Genomic DNA, 23,437 nt, shown 5'->3' with positions numbered 1-23,437 from the left:
CGCTTACTATGGGCCTCATAAGAAGGCTCAAGGTCACCCAAAGGGCGATGGAGCGGGCTATGCTCGGAGTTTCCCTGCGTGATCGAATCAGAAATGAGGAGATCCGCAGGAGAACCAAAGTAACCGACATAGCTCGCAGAATTGCTAAAATCAAGTGGCAGTGGGCGGGGCACATAGCTCGTAGAGACGATGGCCTTTGGGGCAGGAAAGTTCTCGAGTGGCGACCACGGGCTGGAAGACGTAGCGTGGGCAGGCCTCCTACTAGGTGGACCGACGATCTGGTGAAGGTCGCGGGAAGAGCCTGGATGCGGGCAGCGCAGGACCGTTCATTGTGGAAAACCTTGGGGGAGGCCTTTGTCCAGCAGTGGACGTCATTTGGCTGAAAACGAATACATTTTTGCTTCTAAATCATGAATCGCACTTATCAATATACAACTACCAGATGCCAATTTTAGCTTGATGTGTTGTCGTCTCACAGGTTTTGTATGGATTTGACGTCACTATTCTGCCAACTCGATCGACCCACTAGTATACTTAAATCTAAACTTACACCTAATATTAACTAGGTCTATTCTGCTACGAAATATAAATAGAGACGTGCCTTGAAATCTTGGGTTTATGCTGTCAACCACCCAATTACATAACGCCTGTTCCCTCATCATTCACATGTTAATTACATTTAACACGAAGACCTAACTACCAGGGACGTAGTTACTAAGGGGCAAGGCGGGGCAGTGCCCCGGGGCCCCCAAGCTCAGGGGGCCCCTGAATCCTTACCAGAAAACCTCAATTGAACAGAACTTTGAAAATTTCTCCAATGTTCAAAATTAATAGAGAGAAATTCGAAGGCTGTATCAGGAGTCAGTAAGCTTAATGTCAATAAATTTAATAAAACCTAACCAGTTTAGATTGCAGTGGGGCCCTAGGTTACCTAGCTACACCACTGCTAACTACCCATTACATTTAGGGTCATATTCAGACCGAACTGTCCCTAACTTGACTTAACCGAACCATTAAGTATTGGACGCTGTGCGAGTATTTAGCACACTAACGAGGCAAGTGGTTTCTGTCTGGACCACTAATCGCATCGTGGGCAATCGTCCCTTACTATGTACTATAAATGACGGCACATTGAGCGTCACTGTGGCGTCTTATATAGTGGTAATAGAGGTGTATTTTGCAACAAAAATGTACAGTCTGATATGCTATCAGACCTAGACTATTGGGGTCCAAACCAAACAGTTAGGAGATCCGTTTAGGAATCGGAGATCCGTGGCAAAAATAACATTGAACTTAAAGTTGAGAAAATTCAGGCTATGGTGAATTTATATGTCTGTAAATGTTGTTGCAGTACTGTCACGGTGACACGTTGCGGTGGAGATTTTCCTACGATTTCTCTTTGTAACTGGAATGTTTACAATTTTTTACTTGATCCACAATGATTTTACCATTCCTTTTCTTGTATTTCCCAACGACCTCGCAAAGCCTCAGACTGATTCTATAGAATAAAACATGAGAACGCTTCGACTCCAAAGCTATGTTTATTGATGAAATAGGCTGCCACTGGAATGGTTTTGTTTGAAAAATGATACACCCCCAACGAAAATAATAAATGTCTGATTATCATTGTAAATAATAATAGCACTACATAACTACGACTACTATTAATATATAAAATATTCAATATTATTATGTGAATCCTGTCACATTACAACCAGTCAGATTTTTCCCCATCGAATTTACCAATCAGTTTTTGTCGTATCCTAACATAGAATTATAATTTTTCACAGCCAATATCTTATACCTCATGCTTTACGAACGAATGGTTCTGGATGTGAAAGCCAAATTGTTTATCGCATTACAAACGGTGAAGGGGTTGGAGTGGCCGACTCGAGATCCGAGGAACGCGGGTTCGAATCCCACCGCCGCTTGACTATTGTGGTGAGCCCACGCGTAACACAAGCTCATTTAGTTTAACACGAGGGGCTAATGGGACTATTAGTAATTTGGGCAATATAAATTGCCAATAATCTTAAAAAAAAATTGCACTGTGACAGACAGGCATAAAGAATAATGGCGTCTATGACGTCCTCTCTACTCGGTATCCAAACCTGCGTCAGGTGGCTGTGCCATACCATCCACATTTAGGCTGGGTTGCACCATCTCACTTACTTACTTACTACTTTAACTTTGACAAACGTCAAAAATCTGTCAATCTCTGTCAATCTGTTATAGTTACGGTCAAAGTTAGGTGGTGCAACTCAGCCTTAGTAAAGTACATCGTATAGTTCACACCACCATCCCTCAAATATCCAAATCCGCAGAAAAAAGGGCGAGAGCTTGCCCGCAGATTCTCACTTTGACGATTTTTCATTGAACGCGAACATTGCCTCAAAATTGTAACATCGGTACGTAACAATATACGAATAAACACTCGCTTAATCGTAGCCATTGAAATGAACATTATTGCAAGCATACAAATAAAGTAAATTACACAAAAAAAATTCTTCGTCCGTAGTGATTTATCAAAAGATCTTTGAGACACTTAATGGATGGAACCTAAAACAGTATAACCTCCTAGGTACTGTTTCAAAAAAGATATTAAAAAAATCGACATTTCGTTGGCACGGGTCTGTAGTTGTACAGACAATGTCGTCAACTTTGCTTTCATTTCTTCATGTAAATTCTTTCAGTTTGTGTGGGCTGAAGCAATAAATAAGCAATTTCTTGAATCTGCTACAAGATTGCTATTTATAACTTGGTATAACGAAAATTCCATTTCTTCAATTTGCTATCTACAGTTCTTTATCCACTTGCTTCTGCTATACTTGCTATCAACAGACCACACATTTTTGCTACTGTGTTCATCTTGATACATTTTACTCGTAGAATTTAAAATGGTACCCGCAACGAATTAGAATCACTTCGAAATATTTTTGTCGTCATCCATTTTTAACAAACTGTGATATATGGCCAGTTTATATCATACATATTATACATAGACTGTATGCAAGTGACAGCTTTACCTCGTTAATCCACCAATATCCATTTTATTCTAAATGCACAAGCACTAAAAACTATGATACAGCTTGTTAAAACGGCTACCTGAAAACTTGCTAGGCACCATGACACCAAACAACGTTGGTAAATTTCATTTTCACTTTTAATTGAGTTTAAACCTCCGATGTCTATCCAAAAATGGAAAAAAATCAATTTTTTTCTAACGAATTGAGATGTCTTATTAATCAACTAAATACGTAATACGACCGACGACATCGTAAAGGTAGCAGGGAAGCGCTGGACGCAGGCCGCTACCAATCGATCAACATGGAAAGCACTGGGGGCGGCCTATGTTCAGCAGTGGACGTCCTATGGCTGAAATGATGATGATGATGATGACGTAATACGTTTCGAGACTTACTTAACAAGTATTAGCTGAGGCTGAGTACGTTGTCATTTAGTAATCGTGATCATCATGTTAAATGAAACACACACACAGTCCCTTCCAAGGCAGTTTATGTGAAGTGAATTGTCATTACCTGCATTCACCAGATATATTATGACACTATAGTTATCTAATAAGTATCTCATCACTGTACAGTTATTCCGCATATTTGCCTCTACCATATAGCCATTAAGATTATCTTTAAGATTCCGTTTATTAAGATCGGTGCGGCACTGTACAATAGCCTATTATGTGCAAACCCATTGAGATTACAGTTCGGTGTCACCGGCAGCCAAGTCGAAAACGACTCACTTTTTCACCCGTAATGTTCGATACAATATTTCAGGTCTTATTTATTCGACGCGGGCTGCCCCACATTAATCTGGCCGGTGATTGCCTACATTTTTATTTCACAAATTGAGCCGATTTAGCCGTTTTTGCCGTGTGTGGACAGTACTTTGTTAAACATCGCGCCAATCACGCTCTAGGTGGGGGGCGGCTAACGAATTTCTGGTTTGTTTGATTTGCTTTGATTTGTCCTCTAGATTTTATTTCCAGGTCAGTTATTTTTTAAGCAAATTTTATTAACAAATGGCTGTCTATTTTATTTTATTATACGTATACGAGCGGCCACCCGTGACTTCATACGCATGGACCCCGTTTTAGCCCCTTAGCCACCCCTAAGTTTCGTAAAATCCGTTCTTAGTCCTGTGTACGCGTCTTTCCAATATCTGGTTTCAATTGCATTCAACAAGTTACCAAAACTAAAGCTTGACTGAATCTTTTCTCAAGTATATCTAGCAAGTTAAAATAACTCAAACAAGCATTTGGAAGCAGTGCAGCATAAGATGTTAAGAACTGAGAGCGGTGCTTTCTCTCTTCCAGTTACGGATAATCCTGTTTAGAGTTGAAGACTACCGAAACGTATTTACGAAGTTTAAGATTGTTTCTATGGATTTGCGAGACGTTTCCAAACGTTAACTGAATTAGACACACTCACTTTGAAATAAAAATAAATCTTATTCAGGTTAAATCTCAGTATCTTAAGTATTTCAAGGGTGCAGGCATGAGCGTACCTAGCTTTTGGCCTAGGGGGGGGGGGGAGTCAGATTTTTGAGTCAGATAGTTTGACTTAGCTCCTTCAAAGCGAATTCCAGCTTGAGGGGCAGCTGCCCACCCCTGGCTATGGATGTAGGTATTTCATGTAACATTCTTCTTCTTGTCGTGTCGAAAAGAAACCTACACAGTGTCAGCCCAAAACTCTGCCACAAGAGTAGCGTTGTCTTCATTAAATCTTCCTGTGTGCAGTTGTTTGGGCACGCAGGGCACAACATTGGAACCATTGAAGTAATATTACTACGTAGTACATTATAACTCAATGATTGTAACATTATATCTACACTTCTAAAGCCCCCTATAAAGTTCACAATGTCCGTTGTCAGAGGACTTAACATAAAAATTGCAAATTGGGCCTACGTAGTTCCAAAACTGAACCTCCACTGACACCATAAGCCCCTGCAATCAGTTTTACCGCAGAACTTTATGGTATTAATAAGTTTAGTTGAAATTAAACTCACTTTGGGCGAATGGCGGCCATGTCGGCCGTTTGGTGGGTAAACTATTACCACCTTTTATATCGGGCGGCCGTAATTTGCCCTGTTTATTTTGTCGCCTCAGACCTGTTTACATTAGCATGGTTTGTTTTTGTAGTTTGTGACTAAATTGTGACTATCTTCTATTTTTAGCGCACTAAGGGAGTGTAACTATGGTGTAACCATCGATCGAGTATAAAAGCTTCACATTAGGTAATACTTTTAACGTCAATGAGACTTTAAATATAATTTCATAGTTCCAGGGGCTGGTCTTGCTTAGGGCGTTTTACGAGTATGTTTACTAGCTGTGCCCGCGACTTCGTAAGTATGAAAATAGTTTGAATAACATTTCCCGTTTTTGTAACATTTTTCTTTACTGCTGCGCCCCTATTGGCTACAGGGTGACGTTCTATAGCTTAAAACCTTCCTAAATAGACTATCGAACACAAAAATATTTTTTCAAATCTGACCAGTACCTAGTTCCTGAGATTAGCGAGTCCAGGCAAACAACCAAACAAACTCTTCAGCTTTATATATTAGTATAGATTCTATTACGTCCTCTAGTTCGATATCTCGTTAGTTTAGCACTAAGGCTGAGTTGCACCACCTAAGTTTAACTTTAACAAATCCTAAAAAATCTGTCAAACTCCATACAAAAATCACCGGTTATTGTCATAGTTACGGTTAAAGTAAGTTGGTGCAGCTCAGCCTAAAGAAACATTTTAGTCGTTTAGGTCTTACCATTCAATGTCACTCAGAGGCTATCGCTTAGGAAATTTGATTAAATTGTCTGTCGCCCACAGAGGTCTTCAGTAATTTATCGTCCAGAATCACTACGAAAATCTTCTGCTGATTGCCTCATAGTAATTTATAGTGAGGTTTCAAACTGTTTTCAGTTGGTCTATCTCACCAGAAAGGTATAGAATCTAGTGTTGAAACGAAGAAATAGTTTTCAGTTGGTTTAGGAATCTACACGGAGGTCGTATTAATTCGTCCGCTTAAGATGTTTCATAATGATTAATATTGTCCCATAATGATACAGAATGTATCCCGGTTTTAAGGTTTAATTATGTCAAGCATTTTTCTACATCATACGGCTTTTGATTCTACTTTACCACACAATAGTTCAGGTACAACCCATAATAATTACCTTATGATTTTATAATTATGTCCCAATCATGTCGTACTATTCCTGAATTACGAGCTACTTCCTATTCAAAGCACAAATTAGTCCCACTTGACCTAGACAATTGTTATTACCATAATAATTACCTAGAACACAAAATTAGGTGCTTTGTTCGTGGCACAATGTGGTGGTGCATTAATGACTAAAGCTAAGTTGCACCACCTAACTTTAAAGATAATCTGTTTTTTTTTGTATGGAGTTTGACAGATTTTTGACGTTTCTTAGGCTGAGTTGCACCACCTTATTTTAACCGTAACAATTACAATAACCGGTGCTTTTTGTATGAATATTGACAGATTTTTGACGTTTGTCAAAGTTAAAGTAAGATGGTGCAACTCACTCAACCTTAATTACTAATTTAACTACTCAGTATAATAGCTAGTCATTCAGTTTTAAATTGCATTTCTTAGTTCGTGTCAGAAGTGGTTAAAAACTTTCTTGCCCTAAAGCGTTTTTGTAACTACTTAATATAAGTTTCAGCTAGACCTGACCCGACAGCCAAAAGTTTATAAAGCAGTGAGAAGTTATTAAAAGTGCTTAAAGTTAAACGCAAATGGCTCTTTTGTTAAATTCTTTTGCCATATTAAATTATGGAATGGATACGAGGGTGTCATTAAATCATCTCGCCAACTTAAACTAACTATGTTTACAACATTAATTCGAATAGCAGCAAGCTAGCCTATTGTTTATCTAATTAATTAACGCCCGTATCAACAAACATTACTATGAGGTTTCACAGTGCGCATGGACGCACAGGGTGACACACGAACCAATCACAGAGCTCCATTCAACACTGTGCGTTCGATTTGCTGCTTCACTTAGCAAGCATCGTTTGTAAATACGGGCGTTATTACCATAACTGAGCAAGTGAAGTAATAATATGCAGGATATTGTAATTGTAATGGTTACGTCTCTGATTAAACCGGCCTTAAAAAACTATTCTCCCGCTATTGACACTGAGAGCTGAATATGTAGCCATTACATTGTTTTAGTTTAAAAATGTCACTGTAAATATTGAATCAGCAGCTCTAAAAGGCTGGAGAATCAAACAGAAGTTTAGGATCGACCTATAATCAAATAGAAAACTTAACATGAAAGAGAACTTTACACAAGGAAAGCTTTGCAAGGATACATTACTCCACGAACAATATCATATGATCGCTGGTTAGTAAAGTTAACGACTTAAACCTTGAAAGTTATCTTATTTCAATAAAGTCGCTGTAATAAGTTGTCTTTGAAAATAAGACGATCTGAGAGATATTATAGCATAATTATGAGAAGTAGATTATCCTACTAATATTATTATTATAAAGGCGAAAGTTTGTGTGGATGTTTGTTACTCTTTCACGCAAAATCTACTGAACGGATTTGGTTGAAACCTTACAATATTTTATTTTATTTTATTTTTCTTTATTAGGAAAACATACAGCTTATATTATGATACATGTAGAATATTATTATATTTATATTATTATATATATTATTATTTGTAACCCAGATTAACATATAGGCTATAATTTATGCCAATCTGTGGCACTAAATTTCACGCGGGTGAAGCCGCGGGCAAAAGCTAGTTCATCATGAATGGCTAGACCGCGTTCACATTGTACAGTCGACAACACTAGAGTAGGTACAGATTTTTGTTGTTAAATAGCATTAAGGCCGGGTAGCAGAGAAAATGGCGAAAATGAGGTTTTCATTTTTCATTTTTGAGGTACTAAACAGTAAAATTAAAGGCTAAGATTTTTTTTGGGCATAGTTGAGGATGTTTTCTAGGGCTATTAACGGATGGAAACACGATTTGATGAAGTTGACTCGATAGAATAAATTCCCAAAGTTACCTCTGTTCGTTTTCTATTTATGGTTTTATTTTTAAAATAAGCGATTTGAGATTCTGAATCTTTTACTAAACTAAAGTTCAGAAATAACTTGAGGGCTTTTAACGGATGAAATTTTTATATTGCGTCTTATTTAGTTACTATATTAAAAAATGTGGAAAAAATCGCCCATGACGGCTTGGACAATCTCAATCAGTCGCGCGGTGGCGCTTACGGAGGTCGGACGCGTGTCAGTTTTATGCACGTGACAGTTCGCAATTTGTCAATATTTTTGACAATGATGACTTTGATGAGTCACAGTATAATAATATCAGTGTTACTGGAGAAAGCTAAAATTTTTGATAATTAATTATGAATTTTGTCTACCTATTGAAATTTAAATCGTTGGCATCCTTTTAAACTAAGACTCTACATTCGTACATTCCTCAAATATGAGACAAAAGCAATGAGTTAAAATTACATTTTAATAGTACCTTGTAGGTAGGTACACTCTTTAGAAGAGCACACTTACACAAATAAATAATAAAAAATTAGGTCAGTGGGTCAAATATAGGGGCAGCTGCACGTCACTGAAAGACGATTCTGTTTACTCGGCATCTGGGCTGGAGAACATCCTTCATCCTTGCTTACAGATGCAGATGTAAATAGAGTTATAACTGGACAAATTTTACATGAAATGTTTAACAGAAATCAGTTTTTGCGTGAAAGAGTAACAAACATCCAGACATCATGACATCCAGACATCCAAACTTTCGCCTTTATAATATTAGCAGGATATTTCCCAATCCAAACTAATATTTACTATTTAGCATTTACTTACAGTAAATATTAGTTTGGATTGTGAAATATTTAAAATAAAAAAAAGAATAAAACAAAATAGGGTTTCAAATTACCTATCTATATCTAATATTATAAAGAGGTAAATTTGTGTGTTTGTATATTTTTTAAATTGTAAGGGGTAATCTCGGGATCTACTGAACCGATTTTAAAAAATCTTTCACCAATAGATGGCCACATTATATCTGAGTGTAATAGGTTATATAAAAACCGAAAAATTCCACGCGGGCGAAGCGGCGGGCGGAAAGCTAGTTTATTTATAATTATGTAAGAGCATAATTATTATTAAAGTCGAAGTCAAACATTCTTTATTTGTGTGGACCTATATTAACGAGAGATTACAAGGCGTCAAATATTTCAAGAAAAAAATTAAAAACTATTATAAAGCTAAATTTTGCTCTCATGGAGCCTTTACCTAATCTGACAAATTAAGACTTAGAGAAGAAACTAATAATAAAACTATTTAACTGTCCTGCAATGAAAAGCTTGATCGGGTACAACACCTCAAGTTATTTCAGAACTTGATTTCATTCAAAGACTCCGAATATCAAATCGCTTAGGTATCTAAAGTCAAACGATTCTGAAATGTCAAGTGGCATAAAGTTGGGACTAATGAATAACCCATTAAGATAGTAGCGCCCTCCTGTCAATGACATACCTGGAACGATAGAGTATTGGACAACTAATAAAAATGCTTTGTCCTAAATGACTGACGGATATCGTAGAGACCTGAAAGTTGGAAGGTGTGTTCTTTGTATGACGTAGGCATCTCATAAGAAAAGATTTTCCGAAATGGGGTCATGAAATGAAGGGGGTGAAAAAAGGGGGCAAAGTTTGTATGGGACAAAGTGATTCCTTGGTTCGATCTACTTGAAATTTAGCTTAATATAATTCATGAAAGACGTGTGGAACGGGTAGAAAGTAATTTTGGCAGTCATTTTCTTCGAAGTTGATATCAATACTACTTAGTGCCTTTGATTTAATTACTTTTTATTTTTACAAGTGTTTGAAAACTCCATGTCAGATTGTGTTCAATGTCAAGTGAAATCTCAAATTGAAATGTCTCAATCTCAATGAGGAGACTCTGTATTTATTCCTAGAATTCCCCTAACACCGTCAAATTACCCTTTCGAATTCAAGGCAGTGCAGTTTCCCATCAGTCTGCTTCGTAATGACTATAAACAAAGCTCAAAGTCAAACTCTAGGGACCTCTGCTTAAAATCCCATGAGTGAACAGAGGTACGCAGGTAACCGCGTGTGATGCTCATAGTAATTTTCGATACAACCCCGTACATACGTCATACATATTATAGAAAGAAAACACCCAGACCAATACAAACAAACATGTTTCTGCAATTTTAGTATGATATTTTTATTTATTAATAAACAAAGAGACTGAACAAAATTGATGCGTGTACTGATTAATGTTATTAACCACATGCAAAGCTTCGTGAATTGCAACAACTATAATTTATTATCCAAGCTCTAAATAATCGCTACTAAGAGTAACTTATCATAAAATGTTTTTCCAATCGCTTAAGCTCCCAAGGGCCTACCGATAGGTCGGGTGACGTAATCTTGAAATTCTTTAAGCTGGCGCAGAACTTCCAGCAGGTCGGGCGACGCCACGGCCATTTTGAACCGTGTTTACTTCTGCAGTTATATTTTATATTTATTCGATTCTAGAATATATTCCCAAAAAGTCTGAAAGGTGTTTTAATTTGTATCACTTGGATATGATTTGTATTAGAAAGTGTTGTGAGTGTGACGCTTGAAGGGAAGGAAGTCAACCTAACCTAACCAACTGCGTATTTCTATACTGTGTAGCTGGAAATTGTGGCGGGAGCTCTTTGGCGCGCTGTCTTCGGCGAAGAATTGCGCGCGCAGATTTTGACAGCGTGAAATACCTACTTTAGAAGAAATACCAAGCCTTAAGTAATATCCCACTAAATGGTATTAAACGTGAAAGTTGATATGGATGTTTGCTACTCTTTCACGCAAAATCTACTGAACGGATTTTGATTAAACTTTACAGTATACTTGTTTATACATCTGCGTTTTCGGGTACGCGGCCTCCATTATAGAATCTTGCTTCCCCATCGGCCGTCGGTTCTGCGTACTATGTGCCCTGCCCATTGCCACTTCAGCTTGCTAATCCGTCGGGCTATGTATCTGTGTACCTGCTTTTGGTAATTCGATTGGTGTAAACGCGGCCTTATTTCAGAGGGTCGGATATCTGCAGAAAACTGGCATTCTATTTCAATCTCAAAGTAATAATGTTGTTATGTGAAGTGTATCTCAACTTCTTACGGGAACACAGAAAAGTTAAGGGACCATACTTCGTTTACGGGGATTCGTGTGCTCAAGATACAAGCATTTCAAGTGGAATCCAATGATTTCCGGATTTTTATTGGTTACTAGCGGCCGCCCGCGACTTCGTGCACGTGGATCCCGTTTTTCCGTGGGGGTTTTTTAGAACGTAGGTTAGCACTTGTAGTTTCTGAGATTTCGTGATGAGTGAGTGAGTCAGTCATTCAGTGACCTTTCGCTTTTATAAATATATGTATGTATAGATGGACTGCTCGAGACCGAAACTAACATCGTTTTTACGAAGTAAATATTTTGAATTCTGTTCAAGTGGTAATAAAAGTCGTTCTAAGCTCAAAACTCGGTTTAGCGTAAAAATAGTTACGTGAAAGTCGCTATGTTAATAGACAAAAGTACATTCGCAAGAATGCGAGTTAAACGACAATTGTCGACGCAAGTTCAGTTTAAAGTGAACTTCATTCTAGACTTTTAATAGTGTTAAGGATATCCATCCACTAAAAGTAAGCGACAAAGTGGAACGAGAGGTTGTAGCAGGACTGAAAAGCAGTGGCATGAAAACTGTACAGGGTAGTGTAATAAGAGTATTATATGACACTAGCGGCCGCCCGCCACTTTGTACGCGTGGACCCCGATTAACCCCCTTAGTTTGCAAGATAACCTCTTAATAAGCACCTACGTTCTAAAAGGAACCCCCGTGCACACTCCTACACATACCTACTCGAATACAAATTTTTGATACTTATAAGCTTCCCTCTGTCTCTTTTATTATGTCTACGCCCGCAGAACGGTTCTGAGCGAAGCTGTGAAATTTTTTTTCAAAGAAGGAAAATTAAATAAGTTTTACACCCGTATTCACAAACATTACAGGGTGACACATGAACCAATCATAGAGCTCTATTCAACGTTGTGCGTTCGATTTGCTGCTTCACTTAAGTGAAGCATCAAATTGCTTAAGCAAGCATCGTTTGTAAATAAGTACGGGCGTTAGAATCGCTTCGCTTCCTCGTAGTAAGCCAGGCTATGTGGTTGCTACGTGACTTGACTTCTCTCCCGCAACTATACAACATCAATTCGAGTGCGGTCTCTTTGCAATTAGATATTATTATGGGTCCTGTTACTTTTTTGAAGATATACTTCATCATCATCATCTCATCGCGGTAACGCTAACCGTTACCATCATGATGATGATGTTACTGCTGCTGAACATACCTAGGCCTCCTCCAATGATTTCCATGTTGATCGAGTAGCGGCCTGCGTCCTACGGTAGATATACTTAGGTAGATTAAAATATGTAATTATATCTCTAAGTAATAATTCTATACCAAAAGCAATTTACTTTCATAATGTGCACTGTACTCGTTATTATCATTTTTTTATTTAAAATTAAAAATACAAAACTTTATAAAGTATTACAAAGAACAGCTGTAATCTTCTTACAAATTACGGTCCAAAACTTCTAATACAAATGTTATTGAATCGTAGTACCTACGGCCTACTCAAATAATTGTTGCACTCCATTAAACAAATACATTTAAAGATCAAAGCTTACGAATGCAAATATTTCACACAAAACACGAGAGCATTTGATGATGTTCACTAACAAAATTGGACGTATTCTCTCGGAGCTACCGAATGGAACCGACAGCCACATCCCAAGATGTGATCTGTTCACTCAAGCGACAAAAATCGCATTATTCCAAGATCTTACGTCTGTAATAGAAATACGGCCCAATAGACATATAATATCGATTAATCTGTTCAATAGACTTTGGCAATTTGGTGTTGATAAAAATAGACTGAAATCTGGAGTATTTCAGTTACCTCAGTGTTTCTTTTTGCTATTAAACATTTAGGGATATATTATCAGTTGCCAAGTTAGTTTTACTTGGAGAATAAAACAGTCTTATTTTTAAAGAAAAAGCCCTCGAGAAGTCAAACTTATTTTAGTAACACACACTCGTATGTCTATTCTATTCCATTCCAAGTGAATCGATTACTTCTTTTTGGAGTTCTGAAAATATTAAAGGTTACTGACTTGTCAAATACTTTTAAAAAGTTATTATTTTCATATCTACATCCAATAAAAGTCCTTGGCACTTGATCAAAATGTTTAACATTTCATTGCGTGAATCCCAAAGTCCGAGAAAAAGGGCTCCTTTTTCTCGTGGGATAAAAACGTTATCAAGTTCTAAAGTAATTTTATTTGTTAGTAAGTTTTTTATATTATAATACCGTTTGAGATACGGCCGCCCAATATCAACATAAAATTTAAGAAGAATAAAACTTAGATTGGGTATGTTGAATTGTGGTCTGAAAAAGGTTCTCGTGAAATTCAAAGAAAATAGTTTTAAAAATGAATATTATCAGCTGATAAATTAGGAAAGGTTAGTTCTTTCTTACTTTTCACTTTTTCTTCGCCATTATGTTCTAAAGGAATGCGATTAAGTTACCTACTTATTGGATAGCCTACCTAGTACATGAAATCCTAGTAGAAAAAAATATAATAGTTATATTAAATGTAATTTTGATTTGAATGTGATTTACTTCCTCAAACTGTCACAAGTGCACACACCACAAAGTAAAACATAACAACAATGATCATTAAGTCAATTAATACCAATGAAACAACCAAACCCCAACAAAAACCTACATTTGTAAGCAAAGTGTACCTATTAATTCGGTTGCGTCGAAACAAACCAATGAGCCCATTAACTGGTAACCACTGACATTTTCCACGCTTTGGGTTTTACATTATACCTACTTTGGGTGAAACACTGCTTTGTAATTATTGAAATACAACTCCGAGTCTAGTAACTTTTTTTTATGCATAACAAGGCAGGTATTCGACCACAATCGCACCTGATGTTCATTGGGATGCATTCTAGGATGGTACATTTATGGATTATAGTCTTCGGGAAAGACAGCAGCAGGCAGCGAATTCCAGTCCCTAGCTGTTCGCATTATAAAATAGTCATCGAAACGTTTAGTGCTTAACTCCTTTAATAATGCAGGTACAGGGCCAATGATTTGCATAATTTTGTTATTCCACCTAAGTTTCGGTATCAAGCCGATGGAGCAGCAAGGTTCTGGAATGCGTGGCTATATGCCGGCAAGCACAGCATGGGACATCCATGCACTAGATGGACAGACGACCTCATAAAGGTTGCAAGGCGATCTAGGCCGCTGCCAAGAGGCCAATCTAGAAATTATTGGGGAATGCCTACGTTCAGCGGTGGATGTCCTGTGACTGAAATGATGATAATGGTGATGATGATGATGATGATAATGATAATGACACAAGTTTAAAATTATATCTTTGATTCGTTTTATTATCGTCACGTCTTCTTTGCCAAAAATCGGATAATCGTAAGGTTCAGAATCGCCCGGCTGGTTAGAATTCGATTAATGGATTTCGAAGGCGTTGAATCATAAGGAAAGCATTAAAATTTAATTGACCTCAATTGCAACTGACCCCAGTCAGTCAGTTTGCCTTTCATTCCGAAGGAAATTAATTTTGCTCGGTAACAATAATAATAGAAAGTTTAGTGGGTTGACTCTGGTTATAGCGCATCAAAGAAATAAATATGGGTACATTTTATTATGTTTATTTGATGACATTCTTAGTTATATTCGATGTAATTTTTCGGTAAACTTTTACAGTAGGCGCGCGAGTTCATGTCCATCCTGAGGAATGCGGTAGTGCTGTTACCTAACTAATTATGCTAATGTCGATATCGATAATTATTACCAATTAAGTAGGTCAACCTTATCTACTTATTCCATATTTTTTGCAACTTATAAGTAAGTAGGTATAAGTAAACAAGTAAGTAAGTAAGGCCCCGATGGACATGAACTCGCGCGCCTACAGTAGTTACTCTTACCTTATTTACTTGGACAAAAACATTGTATACAGATCCGATCTCTCCAATAAGAGACCGTTTTGACTTATCTTAGATTTTATGCCTTAACCACATTGATTAGTAAAAAGCATCAATTTCAATTAAGAAAAATCGACTACTGAAGATGCGTGAACCCACTGCGTTTATCGCCACTGTCAAATACCTTTGTCAGTACTCTACAAGTCCATGGTCAATATTAAATCAAACCTTACTTTAGCACTTCAGACATCAAAGAATTTATTGATTCCATTAATTCACTTGACTTTATCGCACGATTTTTATTTCACTCAATTTTGGTTAGTCTTTAATATTATGTTCGTTCATTTCAGATAAAGGTCGTCCACTGCTGGAAAAAGGCTTCTTACACAGGAATTTCTACAAAAACCGGCCGAGCGGCTCTGCGTTGCCCGCGTTCTCTATATCGATGGAGTCTATTATGTTTGAAGTTTTCCTACAAGATCAATTCAGAAATAAGGAGATTCATAAAAGACCAAAACAACCTACAAAGCCCACAGAATTGCCAAAGTATATTATTGGAAAAATATTCCTAATGGGCCAGATAAATAAATAAAATAAAATAAAAAATACCTTTGTCCCCTACACCATTTCTTAGAACATCCATTTCCTGTCATTTAAGGGCGTTTTTCAAAAGCTTTATATTTTCCTGTTATGCTATAATTTAAAGATTCTCAAACGTTTTTTTAACAGATTCAGAGTACCTGTTATTAAGACGAAAATCTCAGTATACATTCGGGAAATTATTGAAATGCTATTTTAGGAATGCAAAAGATGGAATTGAATGGCGTTAAATTACGACAATTAAGTAAGGACTTTTTTACGAGATTGCGTTCGTTCAAATATCAGATAGTTACTAAAAGGTATTATAGGGTAAATAAAGACATAGATTTATCTATTTTCACATGCGTTTTTCAGCAGCGATTTAATTATAAGTAATGCCTCTAAAATACTTATAATGCCAATAAAGTTTACGCCATTTGCTCTACTGCCCTATTTCAAGAAACAACCATGCATCATATCAAAATCAAATTCGACGAAACACGTCCATTCAAAAGCAAATGCACCAAAAAAAATATTTCGTCTACTCGAAAAATAAGAACTCATTAGCAAAATAAAGTTCGTACTCCTCTCAATGCAAAGCTCATTCCGAAGCTTTCATTCACTCCAACTTTTCAAGTTCAGAACTTTGATCACGCTGTAGAAAGCCTTCCGCGGTCGGTAATTCGACTTCAGAACATTCCTGCAGTAATAGGATGTAATTGATGACAGCAATCTCGATTTGAAGCCTTCTGCATTGGCAGGAAGTTCAAACTTTCTGGACTCAATTTTGGGAATTTATGATAGGGATGAAGAGTTATAAGTTTAAATATTTATGTGCCTACATGACTTAGGCCTTTTAAGCTTAGAAAGATCTGACTGACTCACTCACTCATCACGAAATCTCAGAAACTACAAGCGCTAGGAGTCTCAAATTTTGCATGGGGGTTCTTTTTAGAACGTAGTTGCTCACTAAGAACAGATTTTACGAAACTCTATCCCTAAGGAGGTTAGACGGGTCCCATGCGTACGAGGTCGCGGGCGGCCGCTAGTAGGTTATAAATTAAACTTAGTAGGTACATGATGTTATCTATGGGCTGTAGGGAATAGTAGTAAGTGCCTAGAAGAGCTTGTTACACTAAGCGTAAGGCATTTTAGGGTTTCGGATTACACACCAATTTTGCAGTTCGTCTTCAAACACACAACGTGTATTCTGCGATTAAATATAACCATTCTATAAAACATTCTCTTTTGATTACGATTATTAATAATTTTTAAAATAATATGTTTAACACGCAAGCTCACTTGTTCGCCTTTTTATGTGTATTCAACTAGTGTTTTACTCCCTATAAAAGTCGTCGCTATAGTCTCGTGCATCCATCTCCCAGGGGCTAAGAGTAAAAACGGTTTATCTGGATCGCGATTTATATGGATCAAGCGAGTGAGCTGGTTCCTAGAGTGCGCCATGACACTTAAACTGGCTATACTATTCACTATTTTTACGACTACGATGCCTTGAATCACTGGGTTTAATCTTGAGAATGTTTATCGAGTTGGATTCCTGAATACGGAAGTTTTGTTTTGATAGTGCTTTGTTTTTGGTTTTTTGGCTATTTTATTTTTCATAACAATACGTGAGGGCGTAAGTATTATGTCTGTTATATTGCCCTATATCGCGACATCAAAATACTTTATTTTACCTATTATATTGTCTTCAAACTGTTGGTACGAGTATCAATATCGTCGACAGAAAGAAAGCTTCGTTCCATTGTTAAAAGTTTTCTTCAACAAACTTGCGACATAACAGGAGAAGGTGGACTAAAGTAAGCTCACTTCATAGTTAGATTTACATTTAAGTATCTGTTCGTTCGTTCGTTCGTTTCAGCCAAATGACATCTACCTACTGCTGGACAAAGGCCTCCCCCAAGGCTTTCCATAATGAACGGTAGGTATTAGTATATCGTCAGTATTTTTAAATGTGACATGTGGGTGACCTAATTTTTACTCCACACATTTGCTTGGAAAAAGGAGACTATACCTAATCAAACGTTTGATTAGATGTCTAACAGATTCCTCCTCTTCTTATGGAAAACGTACCTATCTATTACATCGTCTTCAAACATGAAAATGTGCTTCCTTTCCTTTTGTATCCCAAGAATTGCTGTATAAAAGCAAACAAAAAAGGCAACAATATTTGCTATCACCAAATGTGGTTATGACGTTTGTTAAGCTACACAAAACATAAAAACACACGTAGATTTTTTAGTGCTGTATCGCATGGGGGTGCTTTACCATAATCGTAAACGCCCCTATATTACCTTTTCACGGTGCCAACGTGGGAACTGAGCCACTTTTCCCATTTAAAAGCCATCAAAAAGTGGGCTTACTTTATCTTTTTATTATATGCACATTTCCTCGCATTTTTATTCAATTCAAATGTTGTGTGACAAACAATTTGAACTCGAGTCTCCGCACTTTTCAGTATCGTAATAAAACAGGTACAACAAAGTTTCTTCGATATTTCATTTCGAACGAAAAGTTTCTTGAGTGGTTACCAAATATCGGAATATTGTAACTTAATATTGTTTGAATTGTATTTATTGTGAAACATAGAAATTTACAGATATTAAACATACTTAGTATTAAATAGAAAAGAAATAAACACGAATGTAGGTTATGTTTTCAAAAGTTCTTATAGTGTATGCAGTAGTTCTAAAATACGTACAGCTTTAACTGCTGACTCGATTGTAAAATTCAAGTAAACGCCACTAAGCGTCACAAGTTCCTCTAGGGTCGGCCAAGCAAACAAAACTTATTCCGTCGCACGGACGCAGCCGGTTGGGACAGTGTATGAACAAAATTGTTCAGTCAGAAATATTCTGCAAATATTCTAGTGGAATGCCAGTTTTGAGACACGGAAAATTTCTAGAAAATCAGCTTTAATTCATTGCAAGTTAGACTATAGAGTTTGTTTAATTGTTGAACCAATCGTAGGTATGCAATAAAGCATTGATATTTTAAGAGTCCGTAAATCTTAGAACTAGACTAGTTGCAATATCCTTAATGTAACCGTGAACCTGACACGAGAGAGCCCATCCATTTTGAGGCGCACCTAATGCGGCGCACATAACGAAGCGCACCTAAACATTTCCTCGAAGTGGACCTAATATGTCTATTAATATAAAGAATAGGTGCACTTCATTGGGTGCGGCCTCAAAATGATTTTAAATACCTCGTAATAGGCTTTTAAAATCAACATACAAGTAACATAGCACATTTTATTATTTTTTTATTTAAAGCCTTTTTTTATTTTTTTATTTGTCAAAGCTCGCGTAATAGAAAGGCGATAACCCGCCGTCAATGGGGCACGTTCCATAGTTCGAGCGAAACTTCGGGATTTATTCCCGTATTTGTCTACGTGTAACAACTTCGGGTAAATTTTCTTATGTATTGTAACGTGTGAGCACCTGTTATAGAGATTGTACGAAGACATTTATAAAACTAAGTACTAGCTTTCCGCCCGCGGCTTCGCCCGCGTGGAATTTTATCTGTCACAGAATAACTTTTTACGGCGGTTTGTTCCGGCGTTTCTTCTCAGCAGTTGCCATATGTTTGTCTCGAAGTGCTGGTAGGGCCCAAAAGATAAGGAGACATGTAAAGTGCCCCATGAGGGCTACCTTTTCTTTTTTTATTATTTTCTATTGACGTTCATAAGTGCCACTTGTGGTCTAAACTGAATAAATATTTTTGATTTTGATTTTCTTTTTATTTTGATTTTTATCGCGCGTCCCTGTTTCAAAAACCGGGATTCCGGGGAACCGGGATAGTTAATCCAATCCAGATTTGGATTAACTATAAATGAATGTCATTAGACAACCTTGCTTTCAGATAATAATATGCTTCAAGATCAGATACAATAAGCTGCTCTAAAACTTTAATAAAGCTATCGTTACAAAGTATACTTAATTTATTTATTAATTAATAATATGTTACAGTTTGCCTGTAAGAACATAATATAATTAAGGCTGGTTTTACTACCATGATATGGTTTTATTATAAGCGACTTAATAAACCCCGTGGTAACTTAATAATGAAGTATGTTTTTATTACGTATCCCAACTATGTAATTAACACAGTTACATTCTCATCATGGTATATCGTGCAATTAATCTTAGCCATTACCACAGAATAAATAATAGTAGTACCTACAGAAGGATTACTCCGCAAGACGATTTAAATAAATGCGAGTCTTGCTACCACGCGATACAGTGTAATTCAGCTCGCATAGCACTACGTACCTACAATTTTATTCACCTACAAGTTTTGTCTCTTTCTATCGCGTGTCTCTGAACTCTTCTTACGCTGTTAGGGTTGCTATGCTGTCTAGTGAAAAAATATAATTAATCTACTTAGTTATTTGTAATGAGGTACGTATGTAGGTAAGTAGTGTTATTTTACCTTTGTAAAAATAACATTTTAGATATACCTACTTAGGATAAAAAAGTACTTATTTTAATACAATGTCTTCATTCATACCTATTTTAACATAAGACAAATAAATTAAACATACCTACTATCACAGAAGAAAGAATGACATCATACCTACCTACTTACTGCGCAAACACGAAACGGCTACATCCTAGAACGAGAGGCGTCCGTCACCCGAAAATCATATTTGTATTTGGCTTTGCACAAACTTAATCTAATGTTACTCGCTGTACTTTGGCAACAATTTATTTTTTACTGAATATTGTTGGGGTACCTATGCATTATGGTAAAAGAACTAGCTTGTCGTAATTTGGTGTATCGATGTTACTCTTCCGTTTCATTTACCTACACGGAAAGGTAATAGTTAATATTTTAACGATAAAATTCTTAAACATCATAAGTTGTATTCAAAAGAAATTATTTATTAAAGGCAAAACATCAAGTCCCGACGGGCGCTCGTGACACTCGACGGATTTAAGTAGGTAATTTCGGATGTACCGCGCGGAGTGAGACAGGCCTGCCATTACGTAGGTAATTAGTATGAGTCTATGCAGGGTGGAATTTTGTAATGCCACCTGGAAGGAAAGTACTCATAATATTGTAGATACAAAATTTTTCTCAAATAAAACAATCCTTTTATTTTTAAGAAATAGAACTGCATTCAAAGATTTCCAAAAATTTGCTTGCCACACCCGGGAATCGAACCAACTAAAATATGTTAAAAATTACATCCTGTATTTTTATTGCATCGATCGTTGGGTTAAGTATAAGGATGAAATATCTCTAACAAACTTGATAAATCAAATGAAAGGAAAAGCATGAAATCTTGAATTATTTTAATTATGTAGGTACAGAAAATTATATGGTATGGTAGTGAATTTTCGAAAAATTTTCGAAAATCTTTGAATGCAGTTCTCTTTCTTTTCAAAAATAAAGGAATGTTTTCTTTCAGTAACATTTTCTATTTATAGTATTAAGAGTACCTACTTTCCCTCTAGGTGGCATTACAAAATTCCACCCTGTATATTTTGTGTATTTTTAATCAAAGGCAGTTTTAATTAAGTGAAGTAGGTATCTTATTCAACTGTAACATAATATTTATGCAGTGAAAAGAAACTTTAATGTTTAATTAAAACTAGCTGTCACACCTTGAAACACAATATATTTTGCAAACAATACACTTTCAAACATAAAGTCTGTTGTTTCATTTTGAATCTGTACAAAGAGCTTATCGCTCTGAATTTCTAAGGCTGAGTTGCACCACCTAACTTTGACCGTAACTAGAGCAATAACCGGTGTTTTTTGTTTCGAGTTTGACAGATATTTGACGTTTGTCAAAGTTAAAGTAAGATGGTGCAACCCGGCCTAACAATGTAAGAAATATGGATCAAAGTTTTACAATACCTGAATATAATTTTCGATCTAAATTTAGTATATTATATCGTGAATTTCAGGTGAAACAAGTTTATGAACAAGCTTATTAATATACTATTTAACTAAAGGTTATTTTCGTCAAGGAAGAACCCGTTACATTTTCTCGGGTGAATTTGAAAAGAGGATGAAATGAAATTATTTTTAAATTCTAACCACAAAGGGGTAACTCGACTTGGCTTACATCCCACCTGAAGGAAAGGTGGAATTAAGCTATACTCAGAATCACCAACCTGTGGAACTGGCTGTCTTCCCTCTAACTGCCGAAACACAACATTGCTTATCGTCACGCGGCAGACTTATAAAAGATGGTGTAACGGTACCTAGCAAAGGCCAAGTGAAAAGTCTGAAGTTAAAAAAAACTGAAATCATTATGGTTTATTTGTTTTTTTTTTATGCAGAACTAGGCAGGTATTTGATTGCAATTGCACCTGATGTTAAGTGAGATGTAGTCTAGGATGGTATTTGCCCTGTACAAGTAAGTGCGTATACGCCTTGGAAATGCCAGGATTATACAATGTTATTTTTTGTATATACGAAAGCCGAAACACGTGTCACGTATTTTAATCTTTAGAATCAGTATAAAAAAATTTAAAATGATACCTTAAAAACTCACGAAGTTCCAAGCTTTATTTGTTGTCCCATTATCCGCACGCGAGTGTAGACATCGTACAGCGCGCGGCACTTTCCTTGTTGACAACGCAGACAACATTTTCCATACACGCAGAACATTTTAGTAAGGTGTCCGTAAATTATGGATTTGTAAATATTATTTAGTCAAAATGTAACATGGTATAAAAAATATTGCGATGGATTCTATTACTGATTCTGAACAAATAGTTTTAAGGTTTCGTATATACTAAAAATAACCTTGTAGTGTTCGGGAAAGACAGTACAGGCAACGAATTCCAGTTACTTAAAATGTTTTAAGCAACTGAGAGAAAGGCACGTTTAATTGGAATCTGTGGAATGGACTGTCGTCTGCGGTGTTTCCGGACGGATACGACCTGCAAGCTTTCAAGAGGAGAGCGTATCTTTACCTTAAAGGCCGGCAACGCACCTGTAACGCCCCTGGGTCTGCGGGTGTCTATGGGCGACGGTAATCACTTACCATCAGGTGATCCGTCTGCTCGTTTGCCTCCTATCACATAAAAAAAAAAAAAAAAAAAAAAAAAAAATTAAGGTGGAATATAAAATAGTTCGTCGCTAATAATGTCATGAACCAAGTTATTCCCGTCCAAGAGTTCTGCGCGTCTATTAAGGGAGCTCTTGGCATTTATATTAAATAAGTTTGGCATACATGGTTATTAGGAATCGATGATTACTGGGAACATAATTTTGGCAGCTTCAAATGCTTTAATGAGGACTTAGTGGTACATACTCCTTCCATGTTTAACATATTTAATACATTTTTTGTCAATAGCTTTGCTCGCGTTTAGACTTAGATTTAAGAGGTTTATTTTGTACCAAAGTCAAGTGGATTGATAAAACTCGTACAATAGAACATAGGTGTTTAAAAAATCCATTCTCAGAAGTCACAAAAACTAGCGTGCTTACCAAAACGGAATCGTTCAGTTTTGAATTTTCAGCCAGTCTTTAACTGCTTTGTCTTTTGCTGTTTGGTTTGGCATAAGCAGTAGTCTTATATCAGGGACTTAAGAATGGCGCGCTTCTAGAACGCTACAATCTGGATGAATTTCCAATTAAAGTTTGTAAGTAGGTATGTAGGTAAGTACTACTCGTAGATATAATTTGTCACATACCTAGGTACTTATTAATTCACACTTCGGTACACATTTCCAAATAAGATACTTGCGACAAACAAAACCGCATCGTTA

The 23,437-nt window shown here is 36.6% G+C and overlaps 1 protein-coding gene across 1 annotated transcript in view; it reads right to left on the bottom strand.

The window, feature by feature from the left end:
• Nucleotides 1–253: 253 nt before the first annotated feature.
• The window catches only part of LOC135073755 (terpene synthase), a 258,865-nt gene continuing 235,681 nt past the window's right edge, over nucleotides 254–23,437 (bottom strand). The window contains exon 9 of the transcript XR_010257705.1: nucleotides 254–379. The gene's annotated coding sequence lies outside the window, so the exon portion shown is untranslated. The remainder of the gene's footprint in view (nucleotides 380–23,437) is intronic.

Source organism: Ostrinia nubilalis, chromosome 8, assembly GCF_963855985.1.
Source record: "Ostrinia nubilalis chromosome 8, ilOstNubi1.1, whole genome shotgun sequence".
NCBI lineage: Eukaryota > Metazoa > Arthropoda > Insecta > Lepidoptera > Crambidae > Ostrinia > Ostrinia nubilalis.
The sequence above is the reverse complement of the archived record's forward strand: the minus strand, read 5'-3'. Positions and strand labels throughout refer to the sequence as shown.